At 36.6% G+C, this 21,595-nt stretch overlaps 1 protein-coding gene across 6 annotated transcripts in view; it reads right to left on the bottom strand.

The window, feature by feature from the left end:
• Positions 1–21,595, bottom strand: part of LOC136867329 (serine/threonine-protein phosphatase 6 regulatory ankyrin repeat subunit A) — a 205,624-nt gene that overhangs the window by 25,516 nt on the left and 158,513 nt on the right. The window lies entirely within an intron of this gene.

A 21,595-nucleotide genomic window follows, 5' to 3' on the forward strand; every position in this document is an offset into this window, starting at 1 on the left:
CTTTGAATAGGTTGCATAACTGCGTACTTGGAGAATATATCCATTGTTACCACAATAAATTTTCTTCCTTTCCTAGCTACTGGAAGTGGTCCGAATATCGATTGCGAATATCTCATTGGCCTTAGCTGGCAATATATCTATTGGTTGGTGGCTAGCTAATCTTGTATTGTGCTTCGTTCTTTGGCATATATCACATGTTCTAATTACTTTTCTTATCATCGCTCTCAGTTCTTTCCAAGTAAATCTTTCTAAAATGGTGTACAACACTTTATCAATACCTCCGTGTCCAGTAATCCGGTGGGTCAACCATATTAGTTCTCTTTGCAACTTCATTGGCACCATAATTCGTGCTTTTCTCTGTCCCTTATGAAGATATTTATTCAACCTTCCATTTATTAATCCAAATGTTTGTGCCACTTGTGACTCCTCGGTTTGTCCTTCCAACCTATTTATGATTTTAGCCAGCTCTGTGTCTGCTCTTTGTAAGGTATCTATTGTTTGTAGCCTATTTATAATATCCCTATCTTGGTCGTCCAGCTCTATCTGATATATTAATTCCTCTCTTTGTTCTGGATTCCTACTTAACGCATCAGCTAAGACATTATCCTTGCCTCTGCAGTATTCTATTTTTAATCGAAACTGCTGCGTAAATAGGATCCATCGAGTTACACGTTCACTTGCCATTGCAGCCTTTAGACCGAAAGTTAATGCTTTATGATCGGTACGTATGATTACCGGATATCCACTTATTATTTTTGACCATTGCTGTAATGCGAATACTATTGCTAATAATTTCTGTTCCGTTGTCGTATAGTGTTGTTCGTGCTTTCTTAGCCTACGACTCGCGAATGCCAAGTACGTTAGTTTCTTTTCACCATCCGTTTCCTCTTGGTACAAGCATGCCCCGACTCCTATATTGGATGCATCAGATTGTATGACAAATTCCCTCTCATAGTCAGGATAACCCAGCTTGATATTGTTCGCCATGAACTCCTTCATTTCTATGAAAGCCTTATCCGTTTCTTCACCCCATTTCCATCTGTTATTTATCTTTAATAATTCTTGCAAGGGTGCTGCTACTTTAGTATATCCTTTGCAGTGATCCGCGAGAAATTGTGTCATACCGAGGAACTGTCTGAGCTGTTTTATTCTGGTTGGTCGTGGAAAATTGCATATTACTTTAATTTTAGCTGGTTTAGGTCGTATCCGCTCTCCATCAATGATATGTCCTACGAAAGGTATTTGCGCTTGGCAAAACTTCGATTTGGTGAAATTGACCTTAAAACCTGTATTTCTCAAATTGTCCAACAGCCTTTCAAGTCTTTCGCAATGCTCTTCATACGTTTGTCGCAAGGACCAAGTCGTCCACGTAAGAGGTCACATAACTCTTTACCTCTGCTGTTAGATTTCTGTCCAGAACCCTAATGAGAATGGCACAACTAATCTTTAAGCCAAATGGAAGCCTGCAGTAGGCACACGTCTGGTTATCGAACATGAATCCAGTCAACAACCATGATTTTTCTTCCAGTACGATGTGATGGAATGACGAGGTGAAATCTAAACTAGTAAAGTATTTCATGTTATTGAACCTCTTGATGATGTCCTTTATTCTCAGCACTTGATAGTATTCCGGGATCAGTTTCTCGTTTAATTTTCTCACGTCTAGGCAAATCCCCAAGCTTCCATTGCTTTTCCTTACAATAACTAAAGGGTTTAGATAAGGAGTGGCTGTTTTAATAATTATTTCATCATCCAACATTTCTTGTATAATTCCTTTAACTTCTTGGAAATATTTTTCAGGTATCTCATACAGTTTCGCTTTATATGGCGTCCAATCGTTAACTAGTAACTTGTACTTGAAATTCGGGATTTTTCCTGGTTTATTTTTAAATACACCTGAATATTTCTTCAAAATTTTGTATAATTTGACTTTCACCTCTGATGAAATTCTAGTTTCTACGAGGCTTTTCCATCTCAGGATCCTTCTCCTCTTCTTCCAAACTTAATATTCTTTCAATTTTATGGACTATTTCTGCTTCTGCTGTACCAATTGGGCTTTGGTTTTCATTTGTATGGATACTTTCTTGATCGCTATCATTAATTTCCCGACCTTCAATTCTCATATGCTCCATGTGCTCTTTATTAATGCTTAAGCTGATCCTTTCAGTCGTTTCCTTTCCATAACTTTCGTTAATTGGAAATCTAATCTCTTGCCTTTCCATGTCAATAGTCATCTTTGTGGTTATCATAAAGTCCACACCTAAATAATGTTGTACTTTATTCTATTCATAATTACGAAAGGGTGTTCAAATCTCTGATTCACAATTCCAATACACAGGTACGTTTGCATTTTACATTCTACCGTTTTATCCGGTATGATCCCTCTAATTTTTATTCCAGACACTGGTATAGTTGGTAATATAATTTTTCTCTCTATTTCTAGAAATAATATGTTTGAGATTACACTTATGTTTTCTCCTGAATCTATGAGACAGTGTGTTCTCATTTCATTGACTCTCACAACAATTATCGGTAAATTCAATCCCTGAGGCCTTATATTTGATGAAAGATCATGTAATAAATCCTCCGGTCCAATCTCCCATGATTCAATTTGCGCGATCAACCAACTCGTAATTTTGTTATTAATTTTCTTTTCTCTACTGCAATTTTTATCAACAACTAATTCATAATTGATGTTTTTTTCTCGGAAACATCTAATCCTGCATTAAAATTTTGCAACCTTGCAAGAAATGCACCAAACAACAACAAAAACCAAACACAATACTTACCATAAGGGCAGTAGCACCAAATACGAAGCGTGGAGGGCAAAATAGGGAGAGAAAAGGGCAGGATCTTACGTTAACATTTGACAGGTTGGCAGGTCAACATTGTTAACTACTAAATGAAAGCAAAATTAAATTTCAATAATTTAAACTTTACTTAAAGTTCAGGAAACAAAAAATAAAATTAATGAAAATTATAACTTTCTGAAATATGTTAAAAGGTGAACAAAAATCAAGAACAATTAATTGAAAATTAAATAATCTCTCAGAATTATACATTGAAAGAACTATTTTTTTTAAATAATAAAATAGTGAGTGTACACTCGGATAACAATGAAAAATAATTCTTATGCTGTAATAAATAAGTACGTCGAAGAACTTACACCCTAAAAAGAAAAATTTCTTTTTAATTCATAAAAGAGGAGATGAATGTCCCTTATTTTTAAACAATAATAATAATTAATATCATGAAAACTCACTCAGACCGCACACTAGAGTAAATCTTACAGTACCAAGAAATGAGCGGAGTCTGCAGCTCGCATCAGAATTCATTCAATAACAAATTTTAAAACGGATCCGTGTATTAAATATTAATCATGTAACTGGCCAGCTTATCTTTCTAAGTAGGTAGAAAACAATCTCATTCCACTGAAATTTGTTCCCAGGACTTGTACACAAGGATATCAATCATCTAGAAACTTGGAAGCACACTCAAAATTTAAGAGAACGATAGCCAACCAAATATTTCACACGAAAATAATTGAAATAACACAAGAGAACAGGCACGAACTCGAATAAAAATATGACTCAAATAGTTTACAATTTACAAAATGGAAACTCTTAAAATTCCACAGAAAACAAGCAATGGTACACACGAAGCATCCAGCTTCCCAAAACCGAACCCAACATCTCACTACAAGAGACAATAGGCAAAGCCCCCACAAAATTAGCGTACCTGAGATAAGATAAAAATACGACATGCAATAATGAAAGAAAGAAAGAAAACACGGACGCGAATAATCTGAGGAGGGCAAAAGTATCTTTGGGGAATAATTGGAACAAATTTCAGCTTCGAGCAACTACAATATTACAATATAATTATAATTTAAGACTACCTCCAACCAAAAATAAATAGGGAATATAAATGCCGGCTATTAAATATTAATTTTAGGAGGCCCTGGAAGACGGTTATGCCCAGACGAGACCGGAAATAAACCATCCCATTAAGCAATTAACCAAAGATCCATCACAAAAACAATACAAGCACATAACATCTTTCAAAACACTGATAACAGTGCAATAGATATCACAAATATGAACCAAGAAAAGTAGAAAATGCACCAACAAAATAATAATAATAAAAATATTACAAAACAGAAAACAGTATCATAACGATAATCACAATTAAATGAGGAGATGGAATAATTGGTCTTTCACCCGTGCATCTACCGCGTTCCAGAATTACTCCATGATAATAATTTGAATATAGAACTTTACCAAAATCACGTTAAGTTACATTTGAATATTTAGCAAATACAATTTATATCATTAAAATGTCCAACGAAGAAGTAATTCCAGCTTAATTTAATAAATAAACGGTGGTCGACATGTCCATAAACTGTAGGCCTAATTTCAAATTACCGGTACTAGGTTGGCAGATACGATTCAAATAGTGTTGCCGAAATACTTCACAAAATTAATGTCACACAGATACTTCTTTTCCAAATAATCCGGCAGTAGAACAGTTTTGAAACCACTAAGTAGATACATCCTTGGGTATCCAATTTAATATAATCGCATAGCTTATGTTGTTAGGCCATCTTGCAAAAAGGCACACTCACTCAGATATTCGTATTCCGTTAAAATAAAAGAACAGTAGGTAGGAAATACATTAAAACTCAAAGTACACTACAACTAGGGCAAATGCCCTGGTTACACGGTTATCAGCCAGGAGCATTGCACTCCATTCTACCAAAACTCAATTGCGTCTTATACGCTACACTTCTCCAGAAGCGTTCATCTTGGCGAGCTGCTGGTAACAGACTGGCATTCAGTCCAGTCAAGCCGTGCGTCGCTCAGTTGAAGTTCGACAACAGCGCACACTCAAGTCAAAGATTTGCTTAGTGAGCCAATCAGAATTTTTTAGATATCGACGTAACAATAGCAAGAAGATGCATTTTAAATCGCCACAGTTTCAGGCATATAATTTAACGGCAATGCAACCAATAGCCGATATTTGCTGATAAAGTCCCCACACACAAATATACATGTCCAACAAATGAGGGTATCATAAATTATTGTCTCAATAAAGTCCACACCTAAATAATGTTGTACTTTATTCTATTCATAATTACGAAAGGGTGTTCAAACCTCTAATTCACAATTCCAATACACAGGTACGTTTGCATTTTACATTCTACCGTTTTATCCGGTATGATCCCGCTAATTTTTATTCCAGACACTGGTATAGTTGGTAATATAATTTTTCTCTCTATTTCTAGAAACAATATGTTTGAGATTACACTTATGCTTTCTCCTGAATCTATGAGACAGTGTGTTCTCATTTCATTGACTCTCACAACAATTATCGGTAAATTTAATCCCTGAGGCCTTATATTTGACGAAAGATCATGTAATAAATCCTCCGGTCCAATCTCCCATGATTCAATTTGCGCGATCAACCAACTCGTAATTTTGATATTAATTTTCTTTTCTCTACTGCAATTTTTATCAACAACTAATTCATAATTGATGTTTTTTTTCTCGGAAACATCTAATCCTGCATTAAAATTTTGCACGTTTGGATTTCATCGACGCTTTCCTGACTCCATGCTTTTGTATTCCTGGAGCTCCAAACTTTCTGCACCTTCCATATCTCTGACAACCTCTTTGTCCTTTATTGCTTGTTCCCATTTCTCTTTATTCCTTGTGTTTTCCTTTAGTTCCTGAATATATTTTCTATTTGCAAATTCCCTTTCCTTGAAATTCTGTCCTCTTCTTCCTTCATAGAAACGTTCTTTTAGGAAATTATTCCGATTTCCGCTCCCTGTGTACCTATTTGGTCTGTAATACGGTACATATCTATCGTTTACCTGATATGTTCGCCGACATTCATGACCTCTCTGACATTGGCATTCTCTTAACTCTTTTCTTCCATCTATTTCTTGATTCCTAGCATTGTCTTTATGTTCTCTCTGTCCACCTATTTCCAAGTTCTCCTGCGCATTTACATTTATCAATTCCTCATTTCCTATACTCCACATTAACCTAGCCATAGGATGTACAGTTGTCAAATCAATTTATCTCAACCTATCCTCCATCTCAATCGCTGTCTGAACATTCGCAGCTGCCAACAGCCTTTGCACATCAGGTGAAAACTGCCTTTGAATGGTTTTTATGGCTTCCAACTCACTCGGTACGGTATCTAAATCTCGGAAACGATGAAACTAGAATGCAAAGTAATTACTATATCTTGTTTGCCCATTAGATGCATATTTACACAAATAAAGCTCCATTCTAAGCTGTTGCTGAACTTCTGAGTTCCAATATCTTCTCAGAAATGCTGCTTTATACTCCTCTTAGTCATGAAAACTATATTTGAATGCTTGATACCATATACTTGGGTTGGAGTCTAAATGCTTGTCAATAACTCTGAGTCTTTTCTCATTTTGAATTTGATTCTCCTTAAAGTGATCTTCCATTTCCCTTAAAAATTGCTTCGGGAATAAACTTGCGGTATTATTGAAATGCTTTGGCCTATCATCGACAGTCTTGATTATATTTATCACTGCCGGACTCCCATTGTTACTATTTCCATTTCCTATTATACCACCATTAATAACTTGGCTCAAATCAGTTGTCATCACTGGTGTCATTTCTCTGTCATTAACCTGAATTTCCACAGTCCTTAATAAACTGGTTTTTGTGGTTTGGTTCTCTATTCTTAACTCTTGTATTTCTCTACGTATGGTTCTCAATTCCCTTTCCGCTTTGTCAATCCTATTATCGGTCTTGTTTTTGCTCTGCTCAGCTTCTTCTTGCATTATACTCATTTTATCTGCTACCTGATCTCGTGCCAGAATGAAATTTACTTCCATCGACTTATTCATGGTTTCGATTGCATCATTTAATTTGTTTATCCTTTCTTGATATTGTTCCCATCTCTTTGCGGAGTTTATTCTCAGGCCTTCTAAATTATCTGTCAGACTGTTTATTTCTTCCACCTTTAGATTTTGTATAATGTTTCTACTCTCCGTCAATTCCTCTCTGGCTTTATCTCTTGATAAACCTCTTTACTCTTACTCTCCACAATCCCTGTCATTTCAGTAGGTAGAACATCGATATCCGTTTTAATTTGAGTTATTTTGCTTCCAATTTTCTCAATTTCCATCCTTACAACCTCTTTAATTTCCTTCATCATTTCTTGCTGCCTCTCCTCCTGCCTGTTAATCATTTCTTGCTGCTTTTCTTCCTGCCTGTTAATCATTTCCAGGAGCTTCTCATTCTGCTTCCTTACTTCTTTCTTCCTTTCTCTTCTCGCTTCCTCATTCTGCTCATTAATCATTTCCAGGAGCTTTCCTTCCTGTCAATCATTTCTTGCTGCTTCTCCTCCAGCCTGTTAATCATTCCCTCATTCTGCTTCCTCATTTCTTCCTGTCTCTTCTTGCTTCCTCATTCTGCTTTCTTGCTTCTTCCTGTCTTTCTCTTCTTGCTTCCTCATTCTGCTTACTAATCGTTTCCAGGAGCTTTCTTTCCTGTCTGTCAATCATCTGTCTGTACATCTCCAAGATTCCATTTTGTTCTTCCTTGGTTTTCTGTATCTGTTCTTGATTATTGCATATCGCTTCATCTCTCTTCTTGGTTTCCTCCTCAACTTCCTTCTGATAACTCTCAAATTGCGATTTCAACTGAGCTAAAGTCACCAATTTTTAAAATATCGTTTAGTATGTTCTATTATTCCCGTTAAATTATTCATAAGCCTAACTCTATATATCCTTCAACCTTAAACAATTCAGCCTCCAAATCTCAAATCTGAATATTCAAAATTTGTTTTCCTTTACTAAATCTTGCTTAATTAGGAAAGACTACCCAAGACTACTGTAACTCAGCCAAGACAGCTTATTTAAGTATCATATGAAAATCCAAACAACTTAAAAAATATATATGAAATCCAATTTCAACTATGTTTAGTCCCTATTCGCTTAACCCATTATTATTATGAATTAAATTGACATTCTATTACTCTATCCTGATCATCATTGATGCATTAAATTCTTTCAGGTAATCTAAATAAATGTACAGTGAATTCTCTCCTTCTTCAATTCTGATGTCTGGGAAATCATTCTTCACTGTATGCCACATCTATGTTTAAAACCTATCAGGCATCATCTCTCTCTTCAATCTAGTCTCACAATTATACTCCAATTACATATCATTGCTATTTTCTAACTAGGGTACTCGGGACCACGTTTGTCATCCTCCCTTTCTTCAATCTTGCCTCACCGTCGAAAGTGAAATTCATATGCCTTAACATCAGTCATAGTCTATGTTCCCAATATTTATTTTTGACTCCCGCGGTGTGTTTCTCTTCAATCTTGCCTTACGTTGTGCCACTTAAATACATTCACCAAGGCCCAACATTTATTTCTGAGTCCCGTGGTATCTTTCTCTTAAATCTTGCCTCACAGTTGTGGCGCCAAAATACATACAACAACCACGGTGCCTTTCTCTTCAAACTGACTTTCTCTTCAACTTGCCTCACATATGGGAGCCAAAATTATATACACCCTTCCACCTACAATTATTTCATAAAACTTTTCAAGAACAGGGGTTAATTGCATAAATCATGTACGGTGGTAGTAAGTATATGTTCCAGCTAGCTACTCAGGGTAAAATATATCAACTTAGTCCATAAAATATGTTAATATAATCGCAGGTTCCGTTGAAGAGTAAAGATATTTGCATATCAATAATTCAACCCCCCAAAATGAAGCAATTAACCATGATATCGCTCATATCATATCACAGATTATTGCTATAAGCACTTATACTACCTTATGGCTACATATTATTACCTATTCTCAGCAAGAAAATGCAGAAATTATCCTAAATCTAGTTTATTAGCATGCTAATATGATATCAAATAAAATAAAATCAAATTAAGGGCTGTAGAGAAAAGAAAAATGCCCTTATGTGACATTTTTAACTTGAATACATAAATTATTTCCACTGACATAGTTGAAAGTAGATGTACCGTAACCTTTCATTCATAACTTGTCATTATTACTTTGTTGAATCATCTCAATTCATTACTTTTGCATACAAATATTTCATGGGGCAAATGAGGATTGATTCTTTATTTCAGGAGGGAATAGGGTTTCTTCATATTTAGTTTGTTTGGATTTTTGTATTAACTTTTTTGAGATACGAGATAATCAATAAGTTTCCTGAGTATGGTTTCAAAATGCCATCTCACTTTAAATTACTATGTCTATAGGGATACCAAGTAAATATTGTCATATTCATTTAGACACGCCAATAGAAATCACATATTTCATCAGTAAGTGCCATTAATAGAATAACCAATCAGTTCAAACTATGAAAGTCGTGCTCTACGATTATATATTAATGTGCTATAGTAATTAAAATAAACTCTTATATCATTTACCGCTGTGCCAATATGACGTAATTCAATACACCAATCTACATTCACATTGTGAAACATTTGTTCTGTAAGGTGATGATCCTTCATATCCCTATATCTACTCCATAAAGTATGTGAGATTCAATTAACCTAACATAATCTCTCATGTTATACTACCAATCGACAATTAATCACCTGGACAATACCTCTATATTCATATGAGCATGACCTAACCCCGCTGCTTGTGTCTTATTTATCATACAATAACCGTAACTAACACATAAATCCGTAATATCATCTTCCAACCATTGCTCACACAACAAACAATTAATATTCCCCAATACTATTATTACTTCATAATTCTCATATATCTCTTCTTCCAGACTCATCTGCATATATAAATTCTCATCTCATTTCTTCTAAACAACCTCTTTGTTATGGTTTACTACTCAATCGATGACAAATTCTTCTTATCAACTGCGAATTCCCAATATTTAATCCATTTCTTCTTATAATACTGTCATAATGGCCATGTCTGTCAATCTGGTCCTTTCAATATCCAGGTTTTACTCTGTAATTCACAGACTCTCTTCTTAATCTCGCCTAATTCAACGCTAAATGATCTTTCCGAGTAGATTGGTATATAAGCATCGATATTCACATTGCATATATTTTTACAATAACCTAAAATCATCTTACGAGCACGGTATAACTATCACTCAAATTGGCACACACTTGCGGTTAATTTCTTAAAATCTAGCACTGTCATTCACATACTGGCACATATAATTTATTTGCAGGCAATTCTGCACTCCTACTATTATATTTCAACAACTACAAATGAACTTTGAACTGGTAATTTGGAAACTTATTACTTATCTCGTCTGAATTAGGCCAGCTGCTGGCTCCTTCTCGCTTCTTATGCCATCTCTTGAGCACTCAGCCTTGGTCTCCGTGAAAGTCACAGCTGGGCATCGGTCTCGGCAGTTTGGCTTGAGTCAAATCATCTCAGGTAGTCTTCCTCCACCAGTTTAAGCGTGTTTCATCATATCTCCCGTGTCCATGCAATAAGAAGACAACATTATTTGGGCAGAATACATAGCTAGATCTTCCATTACAAGCTTTCTAGGACGTATAAATGGCTATTTGGTATTTCTTAATACTCAAAAGTTGTGCTCTAAGTATATATATTTCCAATAAAGCTTGTTCTCATTAAATATATCCTCTACTGAATGTTGATTAGAGCTTCTGAATAATATCCCTGCAGTTTTTGACGGTATCCGGCCACTTATTATAATGCAACTGGCCCTTTCCTTCTCAATCCTTTACTGGTCCGTAGCTTTTCTTAAATAAATGCTTCGTTCGAACGTATTTTAACTCTCGCTTTTCTTCTCGTACGCTGATAATATTCTTCTTAGCTCGCAATAAAATTGCTATCTTTTTAAATACGATCTTCTCTTACAAAGTAGTTAAGAATAGAATAGATTTAATTATTTTTTAAGGACCATAGTTGTTCTATCTAAGAAACTCTTTTCTTTCTCGCTAGTCATTATAAGTCTCCGCCTTCTAATTACGATCAACATGTCACATGGATACACTTCATATATATTTGCGCTGTCTGAAGCTGCTCCGTGCCATTTTATCCACTACATCTCCACGTTAATGATCATCTCAACTGTAATATAATGGTACAGTACCATAAAATATTAATAATAATACAACTGAGAGAGCAGACGCCTGTCAACTCTGCACAATTCACTACCCTGTATTTTAAACAATAATACATAATCACGATGAGAGTGGAAATTGTCATATTCCGTTAACAGCTGGTTTCCATACTTCCGATCATTGAAGCCAGTTGTTGCAAATGGGGATCATCATCATCTTTATTTCCCATTTCCAGCTTCCCTGGTCGGGTTGTGAATCAAGGACCTCCATCTCTGCCTGACTCTCTACCACTCTTCTCCTCTTTTAAGCACATCTTCCGGTTTTCCTCCCCTCTTCTCTATGCACTTCCACACTAAATCTGTCCACCTCTTTTGGGGTCCTCGTGGTCTCTTTCCTGTTAACTTCTCTGAAAAATCTTTCTTGGCACTCTCTCTTCTCCCATTCTCATCATATGCCCATACCACTTTAGCTTTGATGTTTCTATCCTGTCTTGCAATTTCAAGATTACTTATCTCTTCATTTTTAATTCTATCCTTTCTGGTCTTGCCTTCGATACCTCTTAGGAATTTCATCTCCACTGCCTGTATTCCATTCTCTCCTCGTTTTGTTGTAGTCCACGATCCAGCTGCATAGGTTAGTATGGGTTCATAATAGGTTGAATATAGTACTTTCTTATATTTCTTTGCGACATCTTTGTTCCACAAAATACCCCTTAAACTCTGGTGGAAGCTGTTTGCTTTTTGTATTTTTTTCCCAGTTTCCTCCATTATCTTTCCATCTTCCCAAGTACTTGAAACTTTTAACCACTTCCAGAATTTTACCATTCAGTTTTATCTTTCCTCTTCCTTGCTTCCTTCCCCTTGTCATCACTATTGTTTTACTTTTCTCTGAGCTTACTTTCATCCCAAATTTTTCTATCTCTTGCTTCCATACATCTACTTGTTTTTGCACTTCCATTTCATTATCAAAAATGTTTACAAGGAACTCGCAGTTGTCTCTAGGTGACGTTGGTTCGCCACCCATTTGAATAAGTTGTAGCCTGAAATCATCTTGACACCCAAACGCAGACCCAAGGGGGCCGTGTTTGAACATTGTGGTGGTTTTCGTAATATTATAACTGACAGCTTTCGCACAAGCAGAACGAAAATTCCGTTATTCACATTAGTACCTTTGGCTTTAGAATATCACAAAAGTGCGCACATTCTAAAAACTCGTTTTCAAACTATTAGAACTTTTCATTTTTCCCCACCCCATAAATTTGCTGACCTGGTCCTGGGCTCATAAGACCCATGTCTAAATACGGCTCTGGTTATATGCTCCTTGCAAATGTACTTTTGACAGATCACATAGGTAATGTACCGACTGCAAGATCTAATACCTACATTAAAATGCAGAGGGGGAAGAACATCAAGAAAAAAAGCACACACACAAACTAACAAAACAGAATCACACTCAGTAACTGCAATGACAACAGCAGAAAATTTGGCAGCCACAACTAGTTGCACACAGAAGTTGTGACCATGTTGGTGCAGTTCTACAATATACCCTGTAATGCTTTGTTACCAATTAGAACTTAGTTGTATAACAATTTACAGTATTACAAATGTTTTACTCCTATTCAATACAGCAAAGTATTTTGACAGCTCCAATGTGGATGAAATTTATATCTTGTGGTACCAATTAGTAATATTTCATGTTGGTGGCTCAGTTGAATATCTACATGTGTTGCATTGCGACCATTGACACGTGATAGTGACATAAAAATGCTCAGATTTAGTTTGATACAGTTACCATACGTAGTAGTCAACTGTACGTAATGCCATGTCAAGGCTCATGTTACAAGGATAATAGCATCTGCCTCTATGGCTAAATGGTTAGAGTGCTGGCCTTTGGTACAAAGGGTCCCAAGTATGGGATTTTTACCTTCATTAGTTAATTCCGATGGCTTGAGAGCTGGGCATGTGTGCCGTCATTAGAATTCATCATAGGTAGGGCCCCATCCTCATACACGCACAGGTCACCAATACGGCGTCAACTCAAAAGACCTGCACTAGGCCTCTTTGGAGGCCACACACCACTATTTATTTAAGATAATAAGTTAGCAAAAATAAAGATTATAATAGAAAGCTAGGAAAAGAGGGGAAGCGTGAATAAAGACAGCTGACAGGTAGAGGTCCAATGTGGATGTTATACAAATATAAATTTGGTATTTAAAGTGATTTTCATAAATACATGTAAAGGAAAAGGGGTGGGTAGAAACAAACCCAGGAAAAAAGGGTGGAAGAGATCCCAAATAGCAAGAACATTATAATAGCTCAAGTATGTCTATTCTCCAATCAAATAATCTCAACAAGTAGGAGCAGAGTAAACAGCGTACGAGAGTAAAGCAAAAGGGGAGATAGAAAAAGATATCACTTTGCAAATATGGAACGTAGTTCTCTAACAAATAGAGTACTGGATAATCAACACCCATCATAAGACCCAGTACAATATTAATTACAACTTCCCAAACACATCATACTTTACAAATGTGTAGAAAGTGAATATAGAATATAATATACAGAATGAATATCAATGCTAGAATTCAGACGATTCCAAGAAAGGTTAACATCAAATAGGAACAACATTTAAAAAAGGGAGAAATAGATAGGAAAGTCCAAATGTCCGAAAACACAGGGAGTAGTGAGGAAAAATCTGTGTTGGAGCATAGTACTTAGCATTACTCAGTTAATAATCCATGGAGCAGAACAAGTTCACTTCAAAAATTTATGTTAGATAATTGAATAGATTCACCATTTATGTCTGTCATGGGGCATAACATACATTTTTAGTCTAGATTTACTTACCATTGCCTAAAGAGACCATAGCGAGTGATTAAAAATAAAGATAGAATCCCCGTAGGAAAAATTAGAAAGTTCATTAAAAGTGTTCATACCTCATGCTTCTGTTCTCAAGACGATAACCCTGGCGCTCAAACATAATAACCCAGACACACACCAGGAATGTAGCACTCCTCCCTCTCCGACAGGCCAAAGATCATCCCCATAGGATAGCGGCCTTTGAATGCCTCGACTTCAAGATTTGATTGCTCAGTTACATTCTCCTTTTCTCTTGCTGGGAGATATAAATGCCCACAACACCCTCTGGGGTTCTCCCTCTTCCTGTACTATGGGGAGGATTCTTGTGCCCACGGTATGTACTAGCCATGCGTCTTAGTGGGTGTGCCATTTACCAACTGATGAGCCCAACTTGGCACACTGCGGCAAAACACTGCCAACCAGGAATGAGTTAGCTGGAAATTTTATAATGTCCAATAACGGACCAACTATATTGGTATTATAAATTTACTCATTCGGAACAAATATTTCAGGTTCCCTGTTGGAATCTACATCTTTATCATAAGTAGTATGTTCCGAGCTGTCAGTGGAGAGATGGTGTGGAATGACATCAGTAGATGAATTTCTTTGCAATCAGTTAAGAAAAGGATAGGAAAACAACAGATAGGGAATCGGCTACCTGGGCAACTGCCCTAAATGCAGATCAGTAGTGACTGATTGATGCAAGGCACCACAGAACTTTTAATTTCTTTACCTTTCTTTTATGTTATGCAGAATCCGCATTTGGGCCTAATTTTACGCTACCTTACCCTCTCTTCATGCTGGAATATTCTTTCGGAGATTCCATGATGCTTATGATTATTTGTGTGGGGGTCTTATTTCTAGGGCCTGCTTCACAAGCTGATGTGAAGTGAGTTCACAGTATAATATTTTCATTTCCTCGGTAAGGTCTGAGTTGATCAGACTTTGTGACTGTGTTCTGAGTTGAAACATATTGGAGCACTGGTGGCTTCTGTTTATTTGACGTGAATATTGTGGGGGTGTGCGCGCGCGTGTGTGTCTGTGTCAAATGTACCATATTATAAGCACATGTCTGAGCCCACCATTTGTAAGTAAAGCACCTGCATGTCTGTGAGTACCCCAGCATCATTTTCATTTGTTTTATTTGAGGCCTGCCCATTTTTATTTTCTCTTGCTGTTTTTAGTTTTTTTACAAACCTCATGTTTTGCTATATCAGTAGGTTGCCTTACCCTAGATAGATTTTATTTATATTGGACAAGCGGGCTTACAATCATACCATTTCATGTCCGCCCTGGTTGGGATTCAATGGCCTGCACCTATTCTCCGCTTCCAATTTTGACTGCAATATTTTTAATCCATGTGATCTGGGTAGGGGTCTAGTTCAAGTCCCATTCCCAGCGTATTTGCTAAGCGAGAGTTCCATCTTTACGAATGAATAAGGAGGTAGCAATTACTCCCCACATACGCTACCAAAATTCGTGAAATGCCACTACATCCAAGTTATCAATGCACCTTTAGTACCCAATACCACCAGAGGTACCAAAACCAGCTGAAAGCCACATGGATTGTTAGGATTTGAATTTACCATGTAGCTTGTGTCGTGAGTTAGATGTGGCTACAGGTGATTGTCTTGAACAGACTTCTAGCGAGGTACCTCCGTGGTTAGCTCCTCGACCAGGTATATGACTAGATCTACATCGTGGATCCAAGGTGAACACGGATGTCTTAGTTCATCGGAGATATTTCCAGGACTTCATTCACCAGTATCCAGCTGCGAGACATGTCTTCACGTATGGTTCTAACACCAGAGAAAACATGGGACACTCTTTCTTCTTCGATAATATCAGCATGAAGATCTCACTTCCTAGTGTATGTAGCAAGTAAACTGCATAGCTTTCCACCATCTTACAAGCTATGCAGTTTGCACTGGGTGACAAGAGAAACCACTTTCTTGTGCGTACCTATCCGCTAAGTTCTCTGCAGTCTATTGGTATCTGTTTCCCAAAACACCAACTCCAGATTCATAGTGTGCCGTTTCACAGTTCTTCATAAGAGCTGTAGGAACAAAGATGGAGTCTCTGCGAGCAAAATGTCAAATAAAATGCATTTAACGTCAGTACGGGCCGAGATGCAAGTCCTTTCGTCGGTCGATTACGGAAATAACCGCGTATAGAAGGCGCTGAAAAAATTACAAATGGACATTATTTAAAACCATTATTCAAGAAAAATGTGCTCATCACTTATTATATAATCTGAACTCGAAGCTGTAAGAAGACTCAAGACTAGATTGAAAGGGATTATCCAGCGGAGCTAAAGATTATAAGTTGGAAACGAAAGATAATTCGCGGCTACACGCCAATCAGCTGATATCAAGATTAAATCGTTGCGCGGAAGATTAAATAGGTAAAAAAAAAAAAAAAAGAGATAAATAGACTACAGTAGAACTACGTCATGAAGTGGCGCAGGGCTTCAATAAAATTTTCCCGATACTGTTTAATGTTGAAGGACACCTACTGATCAGTTGTTGAGTGCATTTACGCCAACAAAAAGATAGCGGAAAGAAATGTATTTTCAAATTGAAATATATACAGAACATCTGTCTTAGTCAATTTTGAACTAGTTTATTGGATCAACTGTACCCTAACGAAATCTATGCAATCTGAGCAATGCAAGAGATATATTAATTGGAAGATGTCAGCAATGAATCAAATATTCTATTATTGTTCTGTTTCATACGCACGAGTCTCCACCATGGGTCTGTAAGGAAGCAAGGCAATGCTGCTTGGATCCTGACAAGGCGATACGATGTTAGCTGTCCCGGATGACCAGTGATCAGTGTTGAGAAGCTACGATGTACCCGACCACTTGTGGAGGAACCAGATGACGAGATCCTAATCTCAGATGACCGGAGATGAGGAAACATCGAGACCATCTTGAGCAAAGCTAAGTCCATTATCTAAGTCGTTTTCGTAAGTAAGAGTATATTATTTCTTTTATTGCATGTTGATGTTTGTTTTGTGCGAAGACAGTGCGTAGATAAACATCTTGCTGATGTGATTGGAAGTAGGTATTCATCCATATGGTATGTCAATTCCACTTGTAGGCGTGGTCACCAAGTGATTTTCCGATCGTAATGTTTTCCAGTGATATGTGAGGAGAGATAGCTAGAGTTATTATTATTACCAGTGTTGAGTAAAGAGTGAAGTTGGCATTAATACCTGTGTGTCCTAATTTAATCAATGTCAATCAGTTCGAGATCGTATATAGGATGTGTTTTATGAAGGAATATGGCAGTAGACTACTCCAAGTTCATATTAAATTTGGCACTATGACAGTAGTAAGTAAAGTAGGCATTTTATGAATGTCACGGCACGTTGATGTGCAAGTTAAGGTAGTGATTTACATATGATGAAGTGAAAGAGTTGTTATATATGAAATATGAGTATTAATTAATGCGTCATAGATATGATATAAGGATGTTAATGATTTATGATGGTGGTATTTATTGTTTTCTTCGAGAGAGAAGTAGTCGTAGTTGTGCGAAGTGAGATCTAGTCATTTCAAAGGATGTTTCGGAGAGTGTCACTGAATTCTCGCCAATTCCATGTAATAATTCTGGATCATACGCATTGTACATAGCTTAGGATATGATCTCGAGACGAGTAGTGCAATGTTTTTTTTATCCATGTTAGGATTACCTAGAGAATCATATATGTACTCAAGATAAGATTTGAGCCTTCACTGATTTACTTAGGATGATCTTGAAAACTCTCACGATGTATAACTTTATTTCTGGACAAATTTCAACCTAATAGGCTGATCACTGGTGACATAGATTTTCAAGGGAGAATTATTGTTTTTTTTTTTTTTTAGTCGGAGATAGTGTCATCTGACCAAGTAGATTTTCCGTTGATAGTATGTGTTATGATAGCTGCATATGATATGTGTGGTGACTTTTTTTTTTTAGCAACCATGTACGCACGTAGTCTGATAATCAATAAGCTAAGGTCATATTACCTTAAGTTCATAAATTAAATCTTGCGATAACGTTACTTGTAGGGTGATTACGACTTACAATGGACGTAGCTTAGCTTATGATGTGTGACACAAGGAAATATGAGCGTCTAAGAGGCAACTAAGTAGGCGGAAGTAAATGTTTAAAATGTAAAACATACAAGAGAGTACTTGTCAAATCAAAGGAAGAAGAGCTTTGTGATAGCCTTTATTGAGAATTTTAAACCTGCATCTAGACAAACAGTCAGTGAAAATTAAGTAATGTGACAGTTTATAGAGTAAGGAATAGGTGATAACTAACAGAATCTAATGCTTATCCCAAGAATAATTGATTCAGACAACTTGAACTCCATTTCTTAACCCGCCAGTGCACGGGTCACAAAAAGTTACATGAGTGAACGGGTTGGGTCTCACAGACCCATCATCCTATTTCTTTTTTATAGTATGCTAATATATTTTTATTTTCAATATTCATTCCCTCCTATTCCCCTAACATTATAAACACATTGCTGTCACAAAACCATTGATGATTAACACTTACTTAACATTTTACAAAGCAATTCTCTAACCACTGCAAATTTACACACAATATTATATTTGATCACAAAATTCAGAACTTATCAAGTCAAAATTTATGAAATCATCATAACCTAATCTTCACGATCCAGAATGTTCACTGGAACATTCACATTTCAGCTTTACATTCATTGCACACAAATACGGAGAGTTCAAGATACATTAACTTTCTGCACAAACAGCACGAGTAGCGGGTCTTTTCTGACTTTACAGTATGCACGACGTCCTCTTTTGTTTTCTATATTTTCACATCCTGCTTCTGCCGTCAACCCAGATATCCTTCTTGCAGTATCGCGAATGCTCTTAGGAAGATATCTTGAGACAGCTCTTTCTCTTATTTGTTCTTCAGTTAGAAGAAACAAGAGTTTCTTCAAAAAAATTATTCCGTTCCTTGCATCTGGAGAGTTAGGGTTGTTGACCCTGAATATTAAATATGCGTTAAAGCCTGTAATATTCAGCAATGCATAAAAGACCACCATTGTCCAACGTCCAGTGTTTCGAGCTGTCCTTTTGTCTACACAGCATACACCACCCTTAGCTGAATTATAGAATGTGACTATTACAGGCTTCCTCTTTCCTTCTATACTTTCCTCATTTTTATCATCGCTGTGCATCAACGAGAGGAAAACCACAGTAAATTTCATCATCTGATAATGGTTCTTCCAATAATGAGGCAACTCGTTCCATATCACGTGGACTGCTGACATCATAACTCTCCTTTTTCTTAGACCTACGAAGAAACGAACTGATTAGAACAGGTCAACCCATTTTCAGTCTCATCTCTGTACTTAAAACCCAAGGAACTAAGGTGAAAGACAGCCAGGCTAGCTAAACCACGGATTTGGACAAGACGCTAAGATATAATCACCCTATAATCTTCTTTATGTACACGGTTAACATGGAAAGACTCAAATGCTTATGATAAAAAAACTTACACGACTGCACGGGTTGGGTCTCACAGGCCCACAGAGCACTTTAACTTACCACTGCTCACGTACTAAAGCAATCACTCCCATGTTCGTCTGCAGGAATACTACACCGGTGATAAAAGGAAGGTAGCAGAAGCCGGAAGTATGCAGCTATCACCGTCTATCAGAAAATGTTGGAAATACCAGCCCATAGGTCTCACAGACCTAACCCGTGCATTGGCGGGTTAACTGAACATTAACTCGGCAATTCTACTAGCGTTTCTTTATTTTCTCAAGAGAGTATCACTAGAAATACTGTAAATAGTAGTTAATACAATTTTTATTTTTCTTCTTTGAGGATGCATCCTATATTCTTAGTATACTTGATTTTAATGTTTATTTTCTTGCCAGTATGGCACATGTAAATACCATTATCTGTATTCACATTAATTTATTTTATTATCGCCCAACTTTGTAAGTGAGTTGTATACGTAGGAAAACATAGCTTTTTCGAAAGTTTCCCAGATGTTATATCGGATTTTTTTTCAATAATTCGTGATTTTGGAGATCAATGGGCTTATGAAAGGAAATAATATGATCCGAGAAGACATTTATTTAGGATGAATTCGGAAGATGTAATTTTTCTGAAATGTTGTTAACGGATATAGACTATAGGGTTGACAGTGAGTCACTCATTTCAAGAACTATTTCATTGGTAAAAATTTGAGATAATTTTCTTGAATATTTGACTTAATATTTAAAATAAATATGGAATAATGAAACCTAAACACTCTTTCTCTGTGTTCTTAGAATAAGAATTAGTTGTAAGACTGTAGTAGTTTCAAGCGACGACAATTTCTCTAAGAGCTAATAAGAGTATGGTATCTAACTAGATACGAGTAAGAGACGTCTTTCTGCGTTAGTTAGAAACTACCATTAATCGACCTGGACGTTTTTCTATTACGGAACTCACACCCGTAAAACTCAGTCACCGGATTAATTGAATTTAGAGCTAGTCAGGATCTCTTGTGTCCATGCCTGGACGCGGGAACGGCGCAATAGAGATCATGACCTAGGCAGATTGTGTAATCCTGGCACCTGAATAACTTTCGAATGGCTTCCAAGCCACGTTTGGATTGCAGAAAATAAATGTGCCGATGAAGCTGCAAAGGAAACGACACTTTTAAATCCTGGACCCCTGTTAATAGCTTCTTGTGTGGACCAGTACCATATGACATCATGAAGAAAATAAGCTTACAAACTGAAGCTGTTGCACTTAAATATATTGTATCAATAATAATGTTATTTGCATTATGTCCCACTAACAACTTTTATGGTTTCTGGAATTTTGTCCCTCAGGAGTTCTTTTACGTGCCAGTAAATCTACAGACACGAGGCTGACATATTTGAGCACCTTCAAATACCACCAGACTGAGCCAGGATTGAACCTGCCAAGTTGGGGTCAGAAGGCCAGTGCCTCAACCGTCTGAGCCACTCAGCCCTGCAAATATATTGTATCAAGCAACACAGAAAACAATTTAAGGGAAAACATTAACTAGAAAATAAGCACAGAAAACAATTAAGAAACACATTTACCATCTCCCAAACGTTCACCATCATGACATTTTTAGTCATGGGGTGCTCATTTGGCGTGCACAGTAGGATCCCATTTCTGTCACTCTGAGTGTGACGTCACTCTCAAGACAACTCTAGCGGAAGTCTCAGTAAGCATAGTGAAATAGTGTTTTACTTTATTTTATTGCTTTGAACTGATCCTTTGCTAGTTGGTTTGTTATTATAGTTATGGTTGTGGATAATGTATGTGTGATTGTCATAAATACGTGCAGGATTAGTTCAGTTTACTTATTTAAGTGCGGAGTGGACGGTGTTAAAATACTAGTTTTTTAAGTGTTCTAGTTTAATTAATGTTATTTCCATTGTCATAATATAAACATTTGAGTGTGAGGATTAGTAGAAGTTTTTTAACAATGACAAATTGTGCTGTGACTGCATGTGAAAATTATAACAAAAAACTGAAAGGTACAAGCATCACCTATAATTCATTTCCAAAAGACTCAGCTGTTAGTAAACTCTAGATTCATGCTTGCAAAAGGGGAGATGAAATTAACGTGAAACATGCAACA

This window comes from Anabrus simplex, chromosome 3 (assembly GCF_040414725.1).
Source record: "Anabrus simplex isolate iqAnaSimp1 chromosome 3, ASM4041472v1, whole genome shotgun sequence".
NCBI lineage: Eukaryota > Metazoa > Arthropoda > Insecta > Orthoptera > Tettigoniidae > Anabrus > Anabrus simplex.